Source organism: Petaurus breviceps, unplaced genomic scaffold (assembly GCF_028583685.1).
Source record: "Petaurus breviceps papuanus isolate PSGF00001 unplaced genomic scaffold, PetGlider_PUasm1.0 90407, whole genome shotgun sequence".
NCBI classification, from domain to species: Eukaryota; Metazoa; Chordata; class Mammalia; order Diprotodontia; family Petauridae; genus Petaurus; species Petaurus breviceps.
Genome location: NW_027187241.1, coordinates 546730 through 569383, shown reverse-complemented (window position 1 = coordinate 569383; position 22654 = coordinate 546730).

The following is a 22654-nucleotide window of genomic DNA, read 5'->3' as shown; positions in this document are numbered from 1 at the left end:
GAATGTATACTTCCTGAGTTTATGGAGCTAGGATCCCAGATCCCCTTGTCTCCAACCGCTCCCTTAGTGAAAACAATATGGCCACGATACACTCTTTTGTACTGCATCATCACATTCGGGAACAGGGTAATGTGAGAGCCTAAGATTGTAATCTTTGCATAGTATGGTACATAAAATTTAAAAACATCAAGCAGCATGTTAAATAAACCTTGAAAATGCTGTATAGACCAAGTTTAGAATTACACCACACGAAGAAAAAAGCATGGAATTAATACACTCTCAAAATGTAGCCCTGTCTGTAGGCAGAGTCTCTGTGCTCTCAGTTTGCAGCTGATGGCATGTAGCTGCACATCTGCTGATCTGTGCTCTGAAGAAAAAGTACAGAGAATTGTAGGAGATCATGAAGCAATAGTGCCAGAGGCATTTTATAAAAGCACTGGTTCTGCAGTCTGAGGGTCTGGGGTTCAAATCCTGACTCTGACATTATTACTACTACTATTATTATTATTAGCTAGAATTTATATAGTACTTCTGGGTTTGCAAAGGATTTTAAATGTTATCTCACTTGATCCCAACAACTCTGTAAGTTAGATGCTGTTATTATCCCCATTTTACAGATGAGAAAATGGAGGCTTATTGAGGTGAACTGACATATCCAGAGTTACATGAGTAGTAAGTGTCCAATTTAGGGTCAGGTTTTTTTTTTTACTAAAAGTTTGGCATTCTATCCACTATGGATAGCTGCCTGTTACTTATATAACCTAGGGTAATTCACTAAACCTCTCTGGGCCTCAGTTTCCTTATCTGTAAATCAAGAAAGCTGGACTAGATGACTTCAGAGATTTCTTTCAGCCTTTTGGATTCCCAATATTCCTCCCCAGTCTACGAAATAAGTAGGTGGCAGAGGCTAGTCTTAGGTTAATTAACATTACTGAAAAGCAAGAAACTTTCAGTAGAGATCAAGAGAATGGTTTTTCAAATGGGTGATTCTATTCCTATGGAATACTCAGCACTATATTTGACCTGCTCTCCCACTGGTATTTTATGTCATTCACATGTACCTTTTAAGACCATCATACCATCAATAGGCTGATGAGAGGTTACCCAGGTTGCCATCAATAAATCAAAAATAGGACTTGGATTAAACACTGACTCATGTTCAAAATATGTAAGATCTAGATGTTATGGGTAAGTAAGAGAAGAGTCCAGAACAGGGAGTCAATCTTTTTTGTATCATGGACCCCCTTCAGGAGTCTAGTGAAACCTATGTTTTGCAGAATGTTTTTAAATTCATAAAATACATGGGATTACAAAGGAAATCACTAATATTGAATACGGTTATCAAAATATTTTTTTAAAAGTTCAAGGACCCCAAGCTAAGAAATCCTGACTAGAGAACATGATAAATACCGTCCAAGGAGATAATGTATGTAAAGTATTTTGTAAACCCCCAATAACATTTATTAAATCATGTACGCCATGCAACAAACAAGCCCATATTAAGTGCCTATTACATGTTGGGCATGGTGACAGGCACTGGGGATGCAAAGACAAAGGCCAAGAACTTACATTCTATGGGGAGTAACAACATAGACAAACATTTTAACTTTTCTCAATATGTTTCAAAACATTTTGCAAAAGTCTAAGTGTTATGTGGTAATATATGACCTTCTACCTGCCATGCCACCTTGCCCCACCTTTGATCTCCCAGTGGGCGTTCAGCTTCCACCCTAGTGCCTTGTGCTTCTGAATAATAAAATGAGTTCACTACTATCTACGTGTAATGGGAATGGGAATTTGAAGATCTTCCCTGCCCCCTGATAGGCTGAATATAATCACATAGAGTCTGCAGTGAGAGGAGTTTGCTGAATGGGTGGAACAGAGCCCACAGGAAGCTGGGAGTCAGAGCAGCTAGCACAGTAGGAGAGAGAGGATGCAGGCAAGCAGACAGCTAGGCTTGTGAGTATTTGTGGGAAGCTAAAGAATGGTGTGACTCCCTGCTGTGTTATGGTACATTAAATTATTTGTTACTATGATGGATTTGACTTTCTGGTATTGAGATTTGGCTTTCTGGTGTCTGAATAAATGTTTTGCCTCTGTCTTATATATGGAGAGTCTGTTATATTTTGTGATTCAGAACTGTGGCGGCATATTCATTGTCTCCATCGATGCTGTGAATATTGGGTTGGTGCTACACTAGGTGGCTCCCAGACCCACCTCAATGGATTACAACCATCTTCTTCCTATGCTGCTATATACTAACCATCTTTTTCCACCTCTTTCTACATTTTTCTATGAGAATTGTCATTGCAGCAGCACTGCCATTCCTGGAAAGAAAGTGTATGTCAATCAGTTTCCCTATTACTCCACTCAGCATCCTTATGTCCTTTCAGATCTTCCTGTCCACTACTCCCCAACATCTGCCATCTTACTCTATTAGAATACAAGACCCCTGACACCAGAGATGGCCTTGTTTTTTAGATTTTATCCTCACTGCTTAGCCCACTATTCCTAGCACATAGTACGCACCTAATTAAAGTGTTTTTTTCACTCATTATTGTAAGTCAGCTATTTATATGACTATAGATTTGGAGCTTGAAGGGACCTGAGAGGTCTTGAAATCCACCCCCTCTTTTTTTCAGATGAGGAAACTGAGGTGCAGAGAAGTTAAATGCTTATTATTTTATTCTTCTCATCTTTATCGTCATCATCATCATCATCATTTTAGCTTCCATAGCCTAGGGAATATTCTCTCCTTTTGCTACCAAAAGGCAGCTTGCTGGATCGGAGGATAGAATGCTGGACCTGGAATCAGGAATACCTGAGTTCAAATCTGGCCTCGCATACTTCCTAGCTGTATGACCCTGGGCAAGCTACTTAACCTTGCTTGTCTCAGTTTCCTCATCCATAAAAGGAGTTGCACAAGGAAATGGCAAACCACTCCAGTATTTTTACCAAGAAAACTCTACATGGGGTCATGAAGAGTCAGACACAACTGAAATGACTGAACAATAATAACCAAGGTAGTAAGCACCTACTATACGCCAGACCCCAGGTTAGGCCCTGGGGATCCAAAGACAAAACAGAAACCATCCTTGACCTCAAGGAACTTATATTCTATAAGGTGAGGTAACATGTCCATTAATAAGTGTCTACAAAACATACAAATGCCTGAGTCATCTGGATGTGTTTACAGACACAGAAAGCTTTATGATAATATTTCACAATCAGGTCATTGATATGAGAAAGTACAGAAAGATTTTCCTTATGGATCCTAGATGTATTGATTTACATTCCACCTCATAATGGAAATTCCAACATATCACTGCAGGCTACAAAAATTTGGCACCTACTTAATGCCAAGAAAATATGTTTGGGGGCCAAAGTCATACAAAAGCTATTTGCTATTCTTTATTTACAAAGAGATGGTAAATGCCAGTACTACCAACACAATCCCCCAAATATTCCTGCTAATTCTACAAATATACTGTACTGAAACATTATTACAAAAAAATGTCACCCTCAATCACCTGGCCATCACCTTGATCCATGATAATTTAAGAATAACAATTTTGTAGATGTTTCTCCGCTGAAAACTCATAATCTCCAAACCCCATGGAATGAAAAGCTTTCAAAATATAGAGACCCAGCAGAGGAAATCAAAGCCAGGTGGAACAAACAAGGCACATTCCATTCCTGTCATTCTGTGTGCTGTGGAGTTGTTCCAAAAATGTCTTCAGTGAGTCTACAAAAGATGAGATAATTTCCCAATACTCTCATTTATTTACAAAAAATCAGTCTATCCACCTGTGCAATTTCTGTGCAGAACGTTTAAATATAAAGTAATAATAGCAGTATATCAACTTGTCCTTAGAGCGCCTCTGCTTGAAAACAATTTTGAAAACATGAATGAGACCAGAATAAGAGCAAAAACAACACTGGATTACACTCATATAGCTCTTTAAAGGTTTGCCAAATGCTTTATAGAGATTTTCATTTGAGATCTACAAGGAGTAACTTACCAATCTGAAATAAAATCACGTGCCCTTGCTAATGTCTACCCAGGATTAGATAAAATGGAAAATTCCACCCATCAAGTAGTAGCTTACTAAGGATCTATTATTCATCTACAGCAGCTAGGTGACACAGAAGATAGAATGTCAAGAAGTCTCACCTTCATGAGTTCAAATCTGTCCTCATACATTTCCTAGCTGTGTGACCTTGGGCAAGTCACTTAAATCTGTTTATCTCAGGTTCTTCATTTGTAAAATGAGCTTGAGAAGGAAATGGAAAATCACTCCAGTCTCTTTGCCAAAAAAACCTCAAATGGGGTCACAAAGAACCAAACATGACTGAACAACAGCAACACTATACACTAATCGCTGTATTAATCACTACATTAGAAGGATTAAAAAAAAAAAAGACTGTAACTGTTTGTCCTAGCTTCCTCAACTATAAAATAGGAATAATAAAAGCATCTACCACCCAGGGGTATTGCAAAGATAAAATGAGATAATATTTATAAATCACTTTGCAAATCTCATAAGTACTACATAAATTATTATCATTTTGTAAATATTCTGTGACATTCTCTTTTATTTTTAAGTTCTGGGCAGGTACTCAGAATACATGAGCCATAGACTATTTATAATAACAATAATAGACAGCATTTATATAGTGTTTCAAGGTTTGCACAACGATGTATGTTGACACCACACATTGTCTCATCTTATCCTCATAATGACCTAGGATAAATTTTTTTGGGTCATTTTTCAGTCATGTCTGATTCTTTGTGACCCTATTTGGGGTTTTCTTGGCAGAGATACTCAAGTGATTTTGCCATTTCCCTTCTCCAGTTCATTTTACAGATGAGGAAACTGAGGCAAACAGGGTTAAGTGACTAGGGACATGCAACTAGTGTCTGAGGTCAGATTCTATGGACTGTACCACCTAGCTATCCAAGATGAATGTGTTCAGTCATTTCACTTGAGTTCAACTCTTCATGACCCTATTTGGTATTATTATTCTCAGTTTAAAGATAAGGAAATTGAGGGTCAGAGAAGTTAAGTGGCATACCCACAGCAACAACTAATAAATAGCAGTTGGAATTGATAGTACAAATATTATCTCCATTTGGTTGCTGCAGCAACCAAGTGGAACAGGGAGTGGATAGAGAGGGGGACCTGGAATCAGGTAGACCTAAGTTCAGATTCGACTTCAGACACTTACCAACTGAGCGACCCCAGACAAAAGTCATTTAACTTCTGTGTTTTTTTTTCCAGTTTCCTTGCCTGCAAAATTGCGATAATAATCACACCTACTTTCCAATGTTGTTGTGAGGGGGGAAATGGCATTATATTTGTAAAGAGTTTAGCAATCCTCAAAGCATTATATAAGCTTGTTTGTTTGTTTTGCAGATGAGAAACAGGCTCAGAAACATGAGGGGACTTGCCCAGGACCACACAGTTAATTAAATGTCAGAGCTGGGACTGCAACTGAGGTCTTCTAACTCCCTTTCAAATCCAGCAAGCATTTATTAAATGCCTACTATGCACAAGGTACTGTGATCAGAATACAAGGAAAATAGAAAAAAAAATCCAGTCCCTGATGTCACAGTCCAGTGCTCCTGCTCCCACTCCATGAGTCTACCCTAAAGCTAAGGAACACTATGATTTCAAGGGGAATGGGAAGGTCCCAGTCTCCCCAAACATCTTCCACACCTACTTACAGATGCCTGAAATTCCTTCAACAGGGACAAAGCCCCCCATTCTACAGTTGGAGATAAAAAGACCAGGAGACAAATATGCCTGGGAGAAGAATGATTGATGGAGGCCCATTCACACTACAATGTAAATAATAATAGCTGACATTGGTGTCATGCTTTATGGTTCACAAAGGGCCGAATACATTATTTCATTCGACAAATGATAACGCATCCTTTCCCATTTTGCAGGAGGAAGGGAGGAGGGAGAATATAAAGGCAGTAGGGACCTGAATCAAGAGAAAGGGTTGCTTCTAAGGGGAGAGAGGAAAAAAAAACAACCATAAAAAGGAAGAGAATTCCAACACAGCTCTTGCCTGTTACTGTGATCCAACAAATAGAATTAGTGCTCTTAAAACTAAGAGAATTCAATAATAGAATTCTTTCCCTTGCTGCATTTGTAGGATATTCACACTTGTATGCCAATACAGTAACATTCAGTGTATCTAAATGTATTTAGGACTCGTATGCAGAGACCTTCCGCCATTTCTCTTTCATCAATAATATTGATTGCATTCCCAGCATGCAAAGCATGAAGCAGCAGAGCAAGGAGTATAAAAGAAACCCATCTAACCCCCCTCCCCCATGCACACATACACAGCTGCTTTGGGAGAATGGAGAAGCAGCCACTTTCACTAACATAACCCTACCCTACCTGCCCAAAGGACAACCCTTCCCTGCTCCTCCTCTCTCTTCTCCCACTATGCCTTAGCTTCAGGACTCCCACTGTCTGAAGAGAAAAAGGAAATAGCAGCAGGCTCAGAGTACAGGTTTTCCTTTTTCATTATTCTATATGAGGACTGAACCTCTGCCCCTGGTTTCATTAACACCATTCTAGAGCCATATGGTTCTTAAAATGTGGTCTGTGGGCCACCGGTGGTCAATGAGGCTCTCCAAGTGGTTAGAGGCCCTCCCAAGATGCAAACTGAACAATGTCTGGGATTTTTTGAACTGTATTTTCTATTGTAGATTGGATCTCCCTGAGAAATTAATAGAGAGTTAGTAAATTCAATGATGATAAAGATCATTTGTTTGTTTAATATCGACAGTGAGAAACAGTGTAGTACAGAACACTGAAGTTTGGATTCAGTCAAAGGGCCGTACTTGAGGACAAAGAGGGCCACATGTGGCCTTGGGGTCACAGGCTCCCCACCCCTAGAGAGAGTTTGCTTTGTAGATGGGATAAATTGCCACAGAGGGGTAAAAAGGTTGGGGGGTTGGGGGTGAGCAAAGGCATGTAAGTCTCCTTTACCCACTGGAAACAGGGCAGCGTCCTTGGGGTTGGTGTAATCCCTTCCCCCAGCACCAGAATTTTCACCAGAATTTCATCCCTCTCCCTTGCTAGCAAAAGCTCAAGAGGATCATTTCAAAGTCAATGCTCAAAGGATCTGTTAATAGGAAAGCATTCTAATTAAAGCAGGATCTCCAGGCTCCCAGACAGTGAAAGGATTTCCCCCACTCTCCTCATTAAAAGGCTGGCTTGGACAAGTTGACACGTTGGTAACAGGAGGAGCTCCATCAGGTAAAGGGAGGAGCTCCTTCTGTGGTCCTCTCTTTAGAAGGCCCCAAGATCAGTCATTTCCACAGCTGCACTAGGGCAGAGTCTAAGACCTCCACATGCACTGCAGTCTGCTCCTTAGAATGTAATGACAGAAGGGTCTCTTGCTTTGATCTTTTATTTTTAATCCTCAGTGCCTTAAGCAGTGCTTGGAACATAACAGGTGCTTAATAAATACTCGTTAATTGATTTATTTTTCCACCCTGTCACTTTTTTTAATCTGAAAACCTCATAATTTTTATTTCTTTTCCTTTTCACCTCCTCAGAATCTTTTTTCTTCTTTCCTCTTTGGTGATTGATTTAGTGGAGGCACCACTGTATACAGGACAAGAGTACCCAAATTGGATTAAAGAAAGAACTGTGTTGGAATCCTGCCTCAGGGCAAGTCATTTAAGTTTCCTTGGTCTCAGTTTCCTCTTCTGTAAAAAGGAGGGGAATAATACCACCTGCATTCCTGGGTTGTTGAGGATCAAATGAGATAATGTATGCAAAGCAGTTTGCAAATCCTAAAGCTCTGTAGGATCTTTTGCTATTGTTACTAATACATCCTTCCAGCCTCTTCAATAAAATAAAATATAGGGAGCCTTCCCTCAAGCCCTATCAACCTTATTTTCCAGTTATTCATAGAGTCAAGATTTGAATTCAAGTCCACTGATTTAATCCCTGTTCCATTTACATTTAATATTCACCAACTTGGTGATTGTCTTGTTTGTGGAAATAAAAATCAAATTCCCTACAAATAACTGGGACACTTTCCTTAGTTTTCATATCTCTGCTAGCTGCAGAGAAGCAAGCTATTTATTCCTCAAGGGCCCTCAGGGCTGCTGCTGAGAAGGGCCAGGAGGCCTAGCTTCCATTATTTCTCCCATCACTCTCTCCCAAAGTGTTATCTCTGGACTAATTTGTCCAGGTGTTGACACCTAATTGATTGCCAGCTAAGAAATCATCCCCTCCAGTGTGATAGTCACTTAGTATAAAGCAAATACAATTAGCAAAATGACAGCTTCTACTAAAAGTGGGAGGATATCTTGGAACACAATGTTCTGAAAGGCAAAACAATCAAGGCTTACAATCAAGAATGATTTGCCCTGCAGAGCGGAGTATAATCCTAAGGAAGGGAAAAATTAATGGAATAGGAGACTTTCAACCATTTCTAAAAAAAGATGAGAGCTGAGTAGAAACTTTGAAATACAAATGAGTCCAGAAAAACAGAGAAATGCAAATGTATTTGAGTTAATGAGAAGGGGCTGTGTGTTTTACTGCTAATATTCTAATAGAGGGAAAAGAAACAAGGTACTTTCAGAACCTTCATGTCTTCCAAAGGTATTGAGGATGTTACATAAGGGTACCATACATTGCTGAGCTCTTCTCACATATTAGACCCATTGCTAATTAGGAAGGTTGCTTTCTTCCTGAACCGTGAACCCAAGAAAACCTATGGAAACTGTCCTCTCCTTCCTGCTCAATGGAGTAACCAGTTCTTGGGGTGATAGTGTGTCTCTTTCCAGCGTTTGCTCTAAACCAGTTGATTACTACCTATTTCCCTTTCCATTCATTTGGCTGCTGACTTCAGAGCGATCTCCAGCCCTCTGCAAACCTTAAAGCATTTTACATTTTATCTCATTTGATCCTCATCACAGTTCTGTGAAGTTGGTGTTACTAGCACCCCCATTTTACAGATGAGGAAACTGAGGCACAGAGGTTAAGGGACTTGCCCAAGGTCACACAGATAGTCTGAGGTAGGATTCAAACTTGGGTTTTGCTGACTTCAAGTACCACACTCTATTCACTGTGCTACCTGGCTACCTGTCAGTACATGCACCCCAGAAGTGACAGAGAAGTTCTGGTAACTCATCAAAGAGTCCTTTCCCTCGTGGCTCAGTGGGGTTATTGGCAGTAGTGGTAGGAGTTTGGGATCTGGGCAGTAAAGTGGTGCAGTGGATAGAATGCCAAGCCCAGAGTCAGAAGACTCATCTTCCTGAGTTCAAATCCATTGTCAGACACTTACTAGCTATGTGACTGATGGAATATAGGTTCTAGGAATGCCTTTGAATCTTCCCACTTGATCTGGCATTCCCCAGAGACCAAAAGTCTTCCATTATCAATATGATTGAATCTCTGTTACCCTTAACCTCAACTAGCCTTCCATTGTCTGTTACCTCCTGCTGTTTCCCACCCTTGATCCCATCAACATCCCATTCTCTTGGTTCTTGAGTCTGACCTCAGTCCCATCAAGATCCTCCCTAGACTCCTCCTCAAGATTCTCCCTGGACCCCTCCTCCCATCACCCCAGACTACTAGACCACTCCTAGATCCCCCCCACAGTATTTCTGTATATAAGATCCATCTTGCCTCCATGAAGGGGCTCAGATTCAATCCAGCTCAGATTCAGTCTGTGTCAGATTGTTCTGACCTGCTTGTCAATACAAAGCATCACAAATACTTAGGCTCCTTAAGAGTCTACCCAATATGGTGAATCTTTATTAAACTGCTTTACTTTGGCTGAGAGAAGGCTTGAGTCGGATTCATTCGGCAAGACCCAGTGTGTCAGTATTTGGGGATCCTGAGCACCCCTAAACACTAAAACCTCAACGTGACCCTGGGCAAGTCGCTTAGCCCTGTGTGCCTCAGTTTCCTCATCTATAAAGTGAGATAGAGAAGGAAATGGCAAACCACTCCAGCATCTTTGCCAAGAAAACCCCAAATGGGATCACAAAGAGTCAGACATGACTGAACAAAAACAGTGAGTTTACTCTGGACCAATTAACTTCTGAATATTTCCCTTCCTGTCTGATGGGCACCTGACTTCAGAGAGTCTCCAGACTACTACTCAAAACTGTCTGAACAAAATGTTGTTTATCACACTCCTAGGAGATGCATATTTGGGAGGCAGAGAGTAGGGAGGGCCACCTTCTGTGGAGCTAATGGTGGGGCAGACAAGTCAGCACTTGTCCACCAAGACCTGTGATTTCATCAGAGAAATAGAGCAGATTAAATCTAGAGTGCCTGAGGCAAACAGACTTTAAGTGACTTGCCTTGGAGTCCCTAGGGGTCCTCGCTCAGAGCTTGGGTCTTCTCACTCCAAATCTACCACATACATAATCCACTGTGCCTTGCTTTTCTTCAACATTGACTTCAGGCGCTGAAAATAAGTCTTATACCATTCGGAGGCCTAAATGTTGACAACACAGACCTTGAGATTGAACAAGGGGAATTATCCAAAATGGCAGCTGTACAACAATTTTTTTGCTACTTGATTCGGGAATGCATCACATTATTTTACAAATAAAGCAACTTTTGTAATTTTCAAAATAATAGAAGCATTTAACACAGAGCCCAGCACATAGTAGATGTTTAATAAGTGACTGTTCTTTTCTCCCTTCCCTTCCCCCTCATTCCCAAAGCACGAACCAACTGATGGTAAGGAAAGGTGATTCAGAAGCATGCTGACAGAAAAAGTAAATATCATAAAATGGACAAAAGACAAAGATTGCTAACTCTGAGGTACTTTTAGGGATTAATATAAGCCTTTTTTTTTTTTAATAAATCAAGAAAATGAGGCTCAGAGACAAAATGTGACTTGCCCAAGCTAAGTCTCAGTTTTCTCATCTGTGAAATGGGGATAATTCTGATTCTAGGACCTACCTCACATGGTTGTTTGGGGTTCAGATGAGATGAAGATAGCCATATAGATAGACAGACAGATAAATAGGTAGATTGATAGATAGATAGATAGATAGATAGATAGATAGATAGATAGATAGATAGATAGATAGATAGATAGATAGATGTTTGTTATATTGTATACATAGCACTTTGCAAACATTAAAATGGTTTATATAAATTTCAATTATTATTCTCTTATCTCTTCACTTATTGCAAAAATGATAGTTTGCCCTGTGAAGGCATTTAAGCTAAGTGTTACAGAATAGATAACTTGTCCACAGAAGCTAAATCGAGTTTGAAGGTAACAGGATTGCTTGCAAATGACAGGGAGAGTGACATTATGTTTTGTTTGTTTTTTCTCTTTTTTTTTGGAGGGGGGTAGGCAGGGCAATCAGGGTGTTAAGTGACTTGCCCAAGGTAACATAGCTAGTAAGTGTTAAGTGTCTTGAGGCTAGATTTGAACTCAGATCCTCCTGACTCCCAGGCTGGTGCTCTATTCACTGTGCCACCTAGCTGTGCCTGACATTATGTTATTTGGGAACTTTGGAAACAAGGACAAGATGATTGTATATGGACTCAGAAGATATAAAGGTATTATATCACCTCACCGCTACATGACAAGATCCCATTATCAAAGTGAGAAAGTTCTGGAGAATTTTTTAACTTACAGTAATGACAATAGTACCTTCCTGTCAGGATTTTTGTGAGGATCTAATGACATAAGAGTTTAGCACAGTGCCTGCCAGTAATAGGTATTCAGCAAATGCTTATTCTCTTCTTAGAATGATGTAGCACTCCTTCTGGGTGAACTTTCCCAAACCCTATTCACAATAACAGTTGGGTCTCAAGCAAAATTTTCCACTCAGTCCCTCAAGATTTGAGAAGTAGGGACAGCTAGCTGGCACAATGGACACAGCACTGACCCTGGATCCAGGAGAACCTGAGTTCAAATTGGAGCTCATCCACTAGCTAATTTAGTAGCAAATTACTTGGTTTGTCTCCCCCCACTCCCAAAAAAAGAAAGATTGAAAAAGTAAACCTGATGTATTGGGTTTCTAGTAATGTTCACAAACCCCCATGTGATTCTCCCAATATGACCATCTACTATAACTCTACTAGCTTTTGCAAAAGTATGTTTACTGAAAAGGTATAAAAAAAAAAAGTAGCTATAAAATTACAAAGCAATCCTCCCCAGTCTGGGAGGAAAATGTTGTCTTTTTGCACACAAACACACACATATATGTCTGTCTGTGTGTGTGCGCACACACAGAAAGTGGACTCAAGCTTGAAGTACCATTCCAGTGAGCCATACATATGGATATGGTACATGGGATCAAGGGAGAACACCACCACTCCTGGCTTTGGGAGACCTTTCCTCCATCAGAGGAGTCTCCAGAAAGTTTGACTTTGGATGGAAACGAGTAATGGAAGTAATTCCCTTTCACAACTGGAGTTGGTGTCTTCCAGGATGCATTGTCTTAGGTGTTGGGTAAATCCCATGCAGGGGCATCCAGGTGGCACAGTAGATAGAGCTCAGGCCTTGGAGCCAGGAAGATGGCTACATATAAGTTACATGTGTTACATGTATTAGATTTGAACAGTTACATGTGTTAGATTTGAACTAAGCAATGAGTATCCATACATTTTCTATCTAACCCAGAAATAATGGCAAATCTGAGGATATTCTAAGGCCTGGGCCTTCCCATCATACAGACAAGGGTCAGGCATTTATTCATTCATACCACCACAGGTTCATACATAGAAGGGCCTTGTGAGGTCATCTAGTTCAAGCTTTTCATTTTGTAGGTGAGGAAAACTGAGGCTACAAAGTTTAAGTGATCTTCCTAAGGTCACACAGGTAAGGTAATAAGCAACAGATTTAGAATTTGAACTCAGGTCTTCTGATGTTAGGTGGCACAGTGGATAGAGTGAAGTTAGGAAGACTCCTCTTCTTGAGTTCAAATCCACCTCAGACACTTACTAGCTGTGTGACCCTGGATAAGTCACTTCACCCTATTTGCCTCAGTTTCCTCATCTGTAAAACAAACTGGAGAAGGAAATGGCAGATCACTCCAGTGTCTTTGCCAAGAAAACCACAAATGGGGTCACAAAGAGTCAAACACGACTGAACAACAACTTCTGATGCCAAGTCCAACATGCTATCCTTGGAGCGAAAGGTCTGAAGGATCCCCTAAGCGATGGTCCTTACGTGCCACGCTGCACAGCATCCCACAGCACACCCCAAAGGATGTGGCTTGCTAACCACACCCCATGGCCATAGCAGCCCTGCCAAAGAATGCTGGGCCCCAACAAAGAATGCTCTGAAAGCCATTTAGGAAGCTTCCAGGAAAACCACGGTGGTGGTTCAACACTTGCAATGTGTGTGGGAGGACTCCCGCTTCTCCTCAGCTGAAATTCCAAAGCCTGCTCAGCTTCCACTGACTCCTAGCACTTGTTACAACAGGGGTTCAGTGAGGAGGGTCATTTATATTCCAGGCCCGTGAAGACCCAAGCACACCTGCTGGTCTTCCAGACGATGGGCGTTGGAGAATCCTTAGCCAGGGGATGTCCTCAGATTCCTAAGTTATAAGAACCAGAGGACTTTAAAGGGGTCAGTGGAAAGCGCACTGGGATTGGACCAGGGTCAGAATCCTGCCCCTTGGTGAGTCAATCAGCTAGTACTTATTAAGTGCCTACTATGCGTTAGGTGCTAAGTACTGGGGACACAAAGAAAGGCAAAGAATGGTCAGTGCCCTGGGAGGATCCCCCAGTCCAGTGGGAGAGACGACGCGTGTAGACAGAATATAGACAGGGTAAATGGGAGCAGTCTCAGAGAGGAGGCAGATTATACAGGGCTGAGAAAAGTTCCTCACACAAGGTAGGGTTTTAGCTGGGACTGAAGGAAATCAGGGAAGGCAGGAAGGGGAGATGAGGAGGGAGAGAATTCCAGGCATGGGGAGAGCCGGTGAAACCACTCGGAGCCTAGGGATGGATCGTCATGTTGGGGGCATCTGTCACAACCTCCCGACTCATCATGTTGGGGAAATCATTTATCTCCTCTGTCTTTCGGTTTCCTCACCGTAACAAGGGGAGTAGAAGGGTAGTTTGATTATCCACAACCAAGATTTTTATGTGAATGAATGAATGGAAAAACATTCATTTTCCCTTTCTGTCCTAAAGCTGTGATCCAACGACTCCATTTTATAGATAACAATAGTGGCGGGCATTTACATCGAAATGAACTTCAGGTTTTATAATGCAGTTTTAAATGTATTGTTTTATGGGGAAACAGAGACAGAAGAAAAATGACAGAGAAGACAAGGACAAGTGACTTTTCCAAGATGGTGGCCAAACAGGGAACTCCTAGTTCAGTTTTCTTTTAGTGAATCAGCCAACCAACAATGGTATACAAAGAATATATATGATATATAAAAAATGAACACATAAGCATAAATCAAAGCATATTAAAGCATATATAAAATATTCAAGATAAATATGAGATAAGTGGATAGGGAGAGAAAAGCATCATGAATAACCTGTTTTTTTGGTATATGACACCTGGGGGTGCAATAGACAGAGTGCTGGTACTGCAGTCAAGAAGACCTGAGTTCAAATTTGACCTCAGAAACTAGTTGTGTGACCCTAGGCAAGTCATTTATTCTGTCTCAGTTTCCCCATCTGTAAAATGGGGATAATAATAGCACCTACCTATTGTTTACAATACTGTTGTTAGTGTATAAATTGTTCTAGTTTCACTATACATTGCCCGAGTTCATATAAATCTTCCCAGGCTTCTCTGAAATCATCTCCATCATCATTTTTAAAGCACAATGATATCATATCACATTCATGTACTATAACTTATTTAGTCATTCCCCAATGATGAATATCCTCTTAGTTGTTAGAATCAAACGAGATGATAATTGTAAAGTGCTTAGCATAATTCTTAACATATAGGCTCTACATAAATGTTAGTTATTATTATTGTATTAGTTGGGGAAGTCTCTCAGAACTCTTTGATCTGTTCCTTCCCTTCTGATTACGTAGAGATAACCAATGCTCAGATAAATTGTAGGCATCAGTTCAGGTTTCAAGAATCTTCCGAAGACTCTAGATCTATGGAGTTTCTACTATGAATTGATACATTCATGCTGAGATCAGATCAAAGCAGTGGCCTAGCATCATTTTTTTTTATTGTGCCATAGCCTTGCCCAGAATCTCTGAATTCTGAAACTGCAATCATAGAGTGTCTTCTAATTGCCACATCTGATTGCTCAAAAAGTGTTCTCTATGGTTTCTGAGTAAAGGGTGCCCCATAAACACTTTGGGGATTTGTTGTTATTTAGGGATGGGGAAAAACATAGCCTTCATTTAAAGACTTAGTATTCTTAGGGGCAGCTAGGTGGCACAGTGAATAGAGTACAGACCCTGGACTCAGGAGGACCTGTGTTCAAATCCAGCTTCAGACACTTGACACACTTACTAGCCATGTGACCTTGGGCAAGTAACTTAACCCCCAATTGCCCTGCCCCCCCCAAAAAAGACAGTATTCTTTAAAAGGGAAGTTGGAGGTAGCTTGATTTTTCACAACCAAGATTTTTATGTGAGTGAATGAATGGAAAAGCATTTATTAAGTGTTTAATGTGCGCTAAGCATTGTGATAAGCACTGAGGATACCAACAGAAAAAGAAAGTTTCTGTTCTCAAGGAGCTCACCTTCTAATAGAAGGTAATACACATATAGAAGGTTTCAACTTCAAGGTAGGTGGAAAGATCCAGCTGTTCCTAGAGTACAGTGGCAAAGTAAATGGAAATTCATCTCCCTTAATGTCATTTACACTAATCAAAATCGTATCAACTTTTGCCTTTAGATGGTGACAAGGACTTTTCTATGGAAACTTTCTTTTCCAGGTCCTCAGAGCTGTGGCTGCTGAGGAGGTTGGGCTTTATCACCCATAGAAGCAGTTCCTAGGGTGAACTTCCATAGAGGTTGGTTCGCTGGATGATAGCTGTGGGCCCTGGATTGGAAGCAGGACTAGTGGCCTGGGGGGTACTGCTATTCCCTGGAGTTCTTGGACATGGGGCTATCTCCAGCAGGGTTTGAGGGAAAGTGACAGTCAAGATGGTGACAGTGATTTGACTATGCTGGTATACACCACCATCTGTTTCTTCTTCAAGAGGCTACTGCTCTAGGTAACTCAGTAAATAGAGCACCTGCCCTGAAATCAGGAGGACCTGAGTTCAAATCCAGTCTCAGACACTTAATATTTACTAGCTGTGTGACCTTGGGCAAGTTACTTAACCCTGATTGTCCTGCCTTCCTCCCTCCAAAAAAGACTAAAAAAAAAAAAAAGATAATCTGCTGCTTCATCTAGAATGACTGGTATATCTTTTAGGTGACAGATGGTTAGCAGTTGGTAGAATTGACTATACCCTTCTCCATAGGGGTCTGCTTCCTTTAATTTGGGAATCTGGGGCTTTGGGGCTGGTCTGGAAGCACAATAAGTCATCTCCTTGAAAAGGCACCTTGGATACCTAAGCAATGCTTATTATTAGGAATTTTCCTATTCAGAAACAAGAGGGTGATAGAAGTTCATCAAGTGAAAAGAAAAAGAATAAGTCATTTTTCAAGAAAGGTCTTTGTCTCCTTAAAGCCTTTTGAACTATTAAATTAGCCTAGGAGAGATGCATTCACCTGCCTATTTGATTTACATATATCTTCTGGGATGGGAAGGGGGGGGGGGGGGGGGCTTGGAGCCAAGATGGCAGAGAAGCCCAAACTTGGTGTGAGCTCCTGCTCCAATCACTTCCAATACATGTAAAAAAATGACTCTAAACAAACTTTAGACCTACAGAACCCACAAAGAGACCAAAAGAAACAAATCTCCTGCTGAAAGCAGCCCAGCAGGCTGACAAGAAGGGTCAGTCCCACCAGGCTGGGAGCCAAGCCCAGTCCCACATGAGCCATGGTTCTGGCCCTGGGGCAGCCCCAACCAGCGGTGGCTGGAGCAGATTTCAGGAGAGAGAATCACCAGCAGCTGTGGCGGTAAAAGGTCAGTGTGGAACTCTGTTGGAACAGGTGGGGACAGAAGAGTGTGACCTGGCCCCTGCACCTAGGGCCAGAAGCTGCGGAGGCACAACAGCTGTTCAGCCGCCACCCCATGGCTACTTCCAGAGATCTTGACCTGCAGATTGTAGGGGGACCAAGTGACCATTCAGAGGGTAGTCACTCTTGCTTTAACATGCTTGGATCTGGATCGCAGTCTTGGGTGGTGGTCCTAGGGTATGTGGCTAGTGAGCCAGAGCTTGTGAGGGCTGTAGAGAGAACACCCTCCTAATAGCTCCAGCAGGTGCAAAACCCCCAGCAATTTGAGACATAGCTCTCTTCACTCTGGAAGCAGAATTCTACTTTGTCAAAGAGCTCAAAAGTCAAGTAACTGGCTGGCAATATGAGCAAGCAGAGGAAACACAAACAAACCATAGAATCCTTTTGGGGGGGACAAAAAGGATCAAGGCATAGAGAAGGAGGAATACCATGAAGTCAGAGCTCCTACAACAAAAGCCTCCAAGAAAAATATGAATTGCTTCCAGGCCATGGAGGAGCTCAAGAAGGATTTTGAAAATCAAGTAAGAGAAGTGGAGGAAAAATTGGGAAGAAAAATGAGAATGATGCAAGAAAATCATGAAAAGCAAGTCAACAGCCTGCTAAAGGGGACCCAAAAATACACTGAAGAAAATAACACCTTAAAAAATAGACTAACTCAAATGGCAAAAGAGGCCCAAAAAGACAGTGAGGAAAAGAATGCCTTAAAAACATGAATTTGCTAGATAGAAACAGAATTTCAAAAATTCACTGGAGAGAATTACTCCTTCAAAATTAGATTGGAGCAAATGGAAGCTAATGACTTTATGAGAAATTAAGATACTATAATATAGATCCAAACAAATGAAAGAATAGAAGGCAATGTGAAACATCTCATTGGAAAAACCTCTGACCTGGAAAATAGATTCAGAAGAGATAATTTAAAAATTATTGGACTATCTGAAAGCCATGATCAAAAAAAGAGCTTAGACACCATATTTCAAGAAACTATCAAGCAAAATTGCCCTGATATTCTAGAACCAGAGGGCAAAATAGAAATTGAAAGAATTCACTAATCACCTCTTGAAAAAGATCCCAAAAAGGGAACTCCTAGGAATATTGTAGTCAAATTCCAGAGTGCTCAGGTCAAAGAGAAAATACTGCAAGCAGTCAGGAAGAAACAATTTGAGTATTATGGAAACACAATCAGGATAACACAAGACCTAGCAGCTTCTACATTAAGGGATCAAGGGACTTAGAATATGATATTCCGGAGGTCAAAGAAGCTAGGATTAAAACCAAGAATCACCTACTCAGAAAAACGGAGTATAATGCTTCAAGGAAAAATATGATCATTCAATGAAATAGAGGATTTTCAAGCATTCTTGATGAAAAAACCAAAGCTGAACAGAAAATTTGACTTTTAAATACAAGAAGCAAGAGAAGCATGAGAAGGTAAACAGGAAAAAGAAATCATAAGGAATTTATTTAAGTTGAACTATTTATATTTCTACATGACAAAAACAGTAATTGTAACTCATAAGACTTTTCTCAGTATGAGGATAGTTGAAGGGAATATATGTGTGTATGTATACATACATATATGTATGTATGGGAGAGTGTAAGTATATATAAACATATATGTGAGTGTGGGCATATGTATGTCTATGTATACATAGACAGAGAGCACAGGATGAGTTAAATATGAAGGGATGACATCTAAAAAATAAAATTAAGAGGTGAGAGAAGAATTTATTCAAAGAAGGAGAAAGGGAGAGATAGATTAGGGTAAATTATCTCATGTAAAAGAGGTAAGAGAAAACTGTTACAATGGAGGGGAAGAGCAGGAAGGTACAAGGGAATGGGACAACCTTATTCTTACTGAATTTGGCTTAAGGAGGGAATAACATACACATTCAGTTGGGTATATTACCCTACAGGAAAATAAGGGGGTAGAGGATAAGAGGGGGTATGATAGAAGGGAGGGCAGGTTGGGGGAGAGGGTAGTTAGAAGCAAACATTTTTTAAAAGGGGTAGGGTCAAAGGAGAAAATCGAATAAGTGGGGGGTGGGATAGGATGAAGGGAAATATAGTTAGTCTTTCACAATATAACTCCTATAGAAATGATTTGGGTAACTACACATGTACAACCTATATTGAATTGCTTATCTTCCCAGTGGGGATGGGTGAGGAGAGAAGAAGGGAAAAAATCTGGAGCTCAAAATTTTAAAAACAAATGTTTAAAAAAAATTTGTTGTTTTTTTTTTTTTTCTACATGCAGCTGGGAAATAAGATATGCAGGCACTGGGGTATAGAAACCCATCTTGCCCTACTAGAAAGTTAGGGGGGTGAAAGGGAGGAAATAAGAGAGAACAGACTAGGGGAAGGGGTATTCAGTAGGCTTGCTATTTTGGGGTGGGGGTAGGGGAAAGACAGGGAGAAAAAAATTATAACTCAAAATCTTGTGGAAATGAATGTTGAAAACTAAAAATAAATAAATAAAATTTAAAAAAATAAACAAAAACAAATACATATATCTTCTTGGGGGGCTAACCTATGCATTGTAGGATGATGCATTTGGAGCTGTAAGGGACCTTAGAAATATTTGAATCTAATCTATTTTTTAATAAGCCCAAAGATATCAGCTATTGGGGTAAGAACTCACTATTCAAGTTTCAAAAACTGGGAAGTAGTCTGACAGAAACCAGGTATAGATCAATGCCTCATACCCTTTACCAAATGAATTCTAAATGGTTAGATGATTTTGACATAAGGGGTGACATCACAAGCAAATTAGAAGAGCATAGAAGAAATTACTCATCAGGTCTATGGATAAGGGAAGAGTTTATGACCAAATAAAAGATAGAGACATTCACAGGAGGCAAAATGGACTGTTTTTATTACATAAAATTTGTTTTGTTTTGATTTGTTTTTTCACAAACAAAACCAATGCAGCTAATAGTAGAAAAGAAACAAGAAATTGGGGAAATTTTGCTGCAAATTTCTCTGATAGGCCTCTTTTCTAAGATAGAGAACTGAGTCAAATTGATAAGAATAAGAGCCATTCCCCAAATGATAAATGGTCAAAGGATATGAATGCACAATTTTGAGAGGAAGACATCCAAGCTATCAGTAATCATATGAAAAAAAGTTCTAAATTATTAATAATTGGAGAAATGCAAATTCAAACAACTCTCAGGTACACCTCACACCCATCAGAATGGCAAAGTTGAACAACAACAAAAAAAAAACCCCATCAAACAACAGAAAATGACAGGTGCTAGAGGAGTTGTGGGAAAAGTTATTTTAATGTACTGTTTGTGGATCTGTAAACTGGTACAACCCTTTAGGAAAGCAATTTGGAACTATACCCCAAAAACTCTTAAACTGTGCATATTCTTACCACCACTAGATTCATACCCCAAAAGGATCAAAGAAAGAGGGAAGGGCCCATATGTACAAAAATATTTATAGCAGTTATTTTTTGTGGTAGCAAAGATATGGAAACTGAGAGGATGTTCATCTGTGAGGAATGACTAAATAAGTTATAGGACATGAATGTTGACGTGATATCATTGTGTTATAAGAATGATGATGGAGATGATTTCAGAGAAACCCACATTAACTGAGGCAAAGTATAGTAGAACTAGAAGAACAATGTCTACACTAAAAACAATACTGTAAACAATCAAAAAGATTGAAAGACTTAGGAGCACTGATCATAATGGCCAACTCTGATTCTAGTGTTCTCATGATAAAACATGCTGTTTACCTTCTGAAAGAAAGGTGATGAACTCACAGTGCAGATGTATATGTATAAACACATATATAATACATACACATATATGTGTATGTATTTGGAGGGAAGAGGGGCACACGACCAAGGTGGGAATTTATTTTCTTGACTACATATGTTTGTAATAGGGGCTTTGTTTGTTTATCTGCTTGTTTTTTCAATGTGGGAGAGAAAGAAGGTAGATTTTAATTTGAAAAATAATTTAACTTTTAAAAAATCATTGGGGGGCAGCTGGGTGACACAGTGAATAGAGAACCAGCCTAGAATCAGGAGGACCTGAGTTCAAATATGACCTCAACCACTTAGTAGTGTGTGACCCCAGGCAGGTTGTCACTTTACTCTGATTGCCTCCCTCTCACACACCACTCCCCCACCCCACCCCACCCCCACAAATCACGGGATCCATCTGTACTTAGTTGGTTAGTCATTAAGAAGCACAAAGCCACTTATAAAATTTTTGCACCCTAATACCCACATAATACCCCCTTGCCAGGGTCAAGGATCCTAACATCCATTTATAAACATAATCTGAAGCCCTGAGATTCAATTCGGTAAACATCAATAGATAAATCATCAAAGATTTAAATGCCTACTATGTTCCAGGTTTTGTGCTGAGTGAAGGCAAATACAAAAGCAAAAATGAGATCATCCCTGCTCTTTATGAGCTTATAGTCTACAGGAGAGACATAATAGTTACCCCCTCCCCCACAAGAAAACAGCCTGGGGTAGAGAGAGAATCAAGTGCCGACTTGAGGCAGGAGGCAGGAAGATCCAGGTTCAAAGCTTGCTTCAGACACTAACTACATAACCCTAGGCAAATGATTTAGGCCTCAGGTTCCTCATCTATAAAACGGATGGTGTTGGCCTTTATGATTTCTTTCAGTTTTATGATCCTAAGTAAATGCAAGATATATAGATATAGACAGGCGGGCAAGCAGACAGTCAGATACATAGATAAATAGATACAAGGTCTTTGGAGGATGAGGGGTTGAGCAGTGATGAAACTAAGGAAAACCATGAAAGTTATCTTGAAGGAAGTGATACTTGAACTAAGCCTGAGGGGGAAAAGAATTTCCAAGGAATATTAAGTGAAAAGGGATAGCATTCCACCACCATAGGGAAGTATAGAAGTTGGTATTTAATCTTTCTGGCAGCCAGAAAAACTTCTTGAAGTAGGTAGTGACTTTCACTGGAAGTGAAAGAATCTAGGTCACACAGAAAATTGCTGTTAACAATTGAGAAGAGCTTAACTTGCCTTTCTCTTAAAGGAATGGCTCTCTTGCTGGTTTGTTTTATTTTCCCCCTTTCTTCAAGTGCATACCCTTTGGCCATTTCAGTTCACAGATAGTGAAATTTCTTCTGTATTTCTAAAAAGGAACTGAGTCACTGGTCAGGTCACTTAATGAAAAAGGACTCAGTGGGTCCAGAAAAAATCTCTGCTAGAAGGTTAAAAGGTATGACCGGGAAACTGGGCTCAGATCTGGAGAAGCTGGAAGCCATTGTTCCATTTGACTGTTAAATCTTGAGCCAAAGGTTCAAGCACGATGCTTTAAAAATATATGCCTGAATTAATTAATGCTCAAACCAGGTTTGTGAAACCACCCTGAAACTGCAAATACTAGAAAACATTTACATCCATTCAATTTTGGAAATTACCACCAAAAACACACATGCATTGAATGCCTCCTATGCCTGTGTCTAGGACATTATGCTGGGTACTGAGGATGTAAAGATACAGTTACTGCCCTTGATTGGGCTTCCAACGGAGGGCAGGTTGAATATTTCAAAAGAT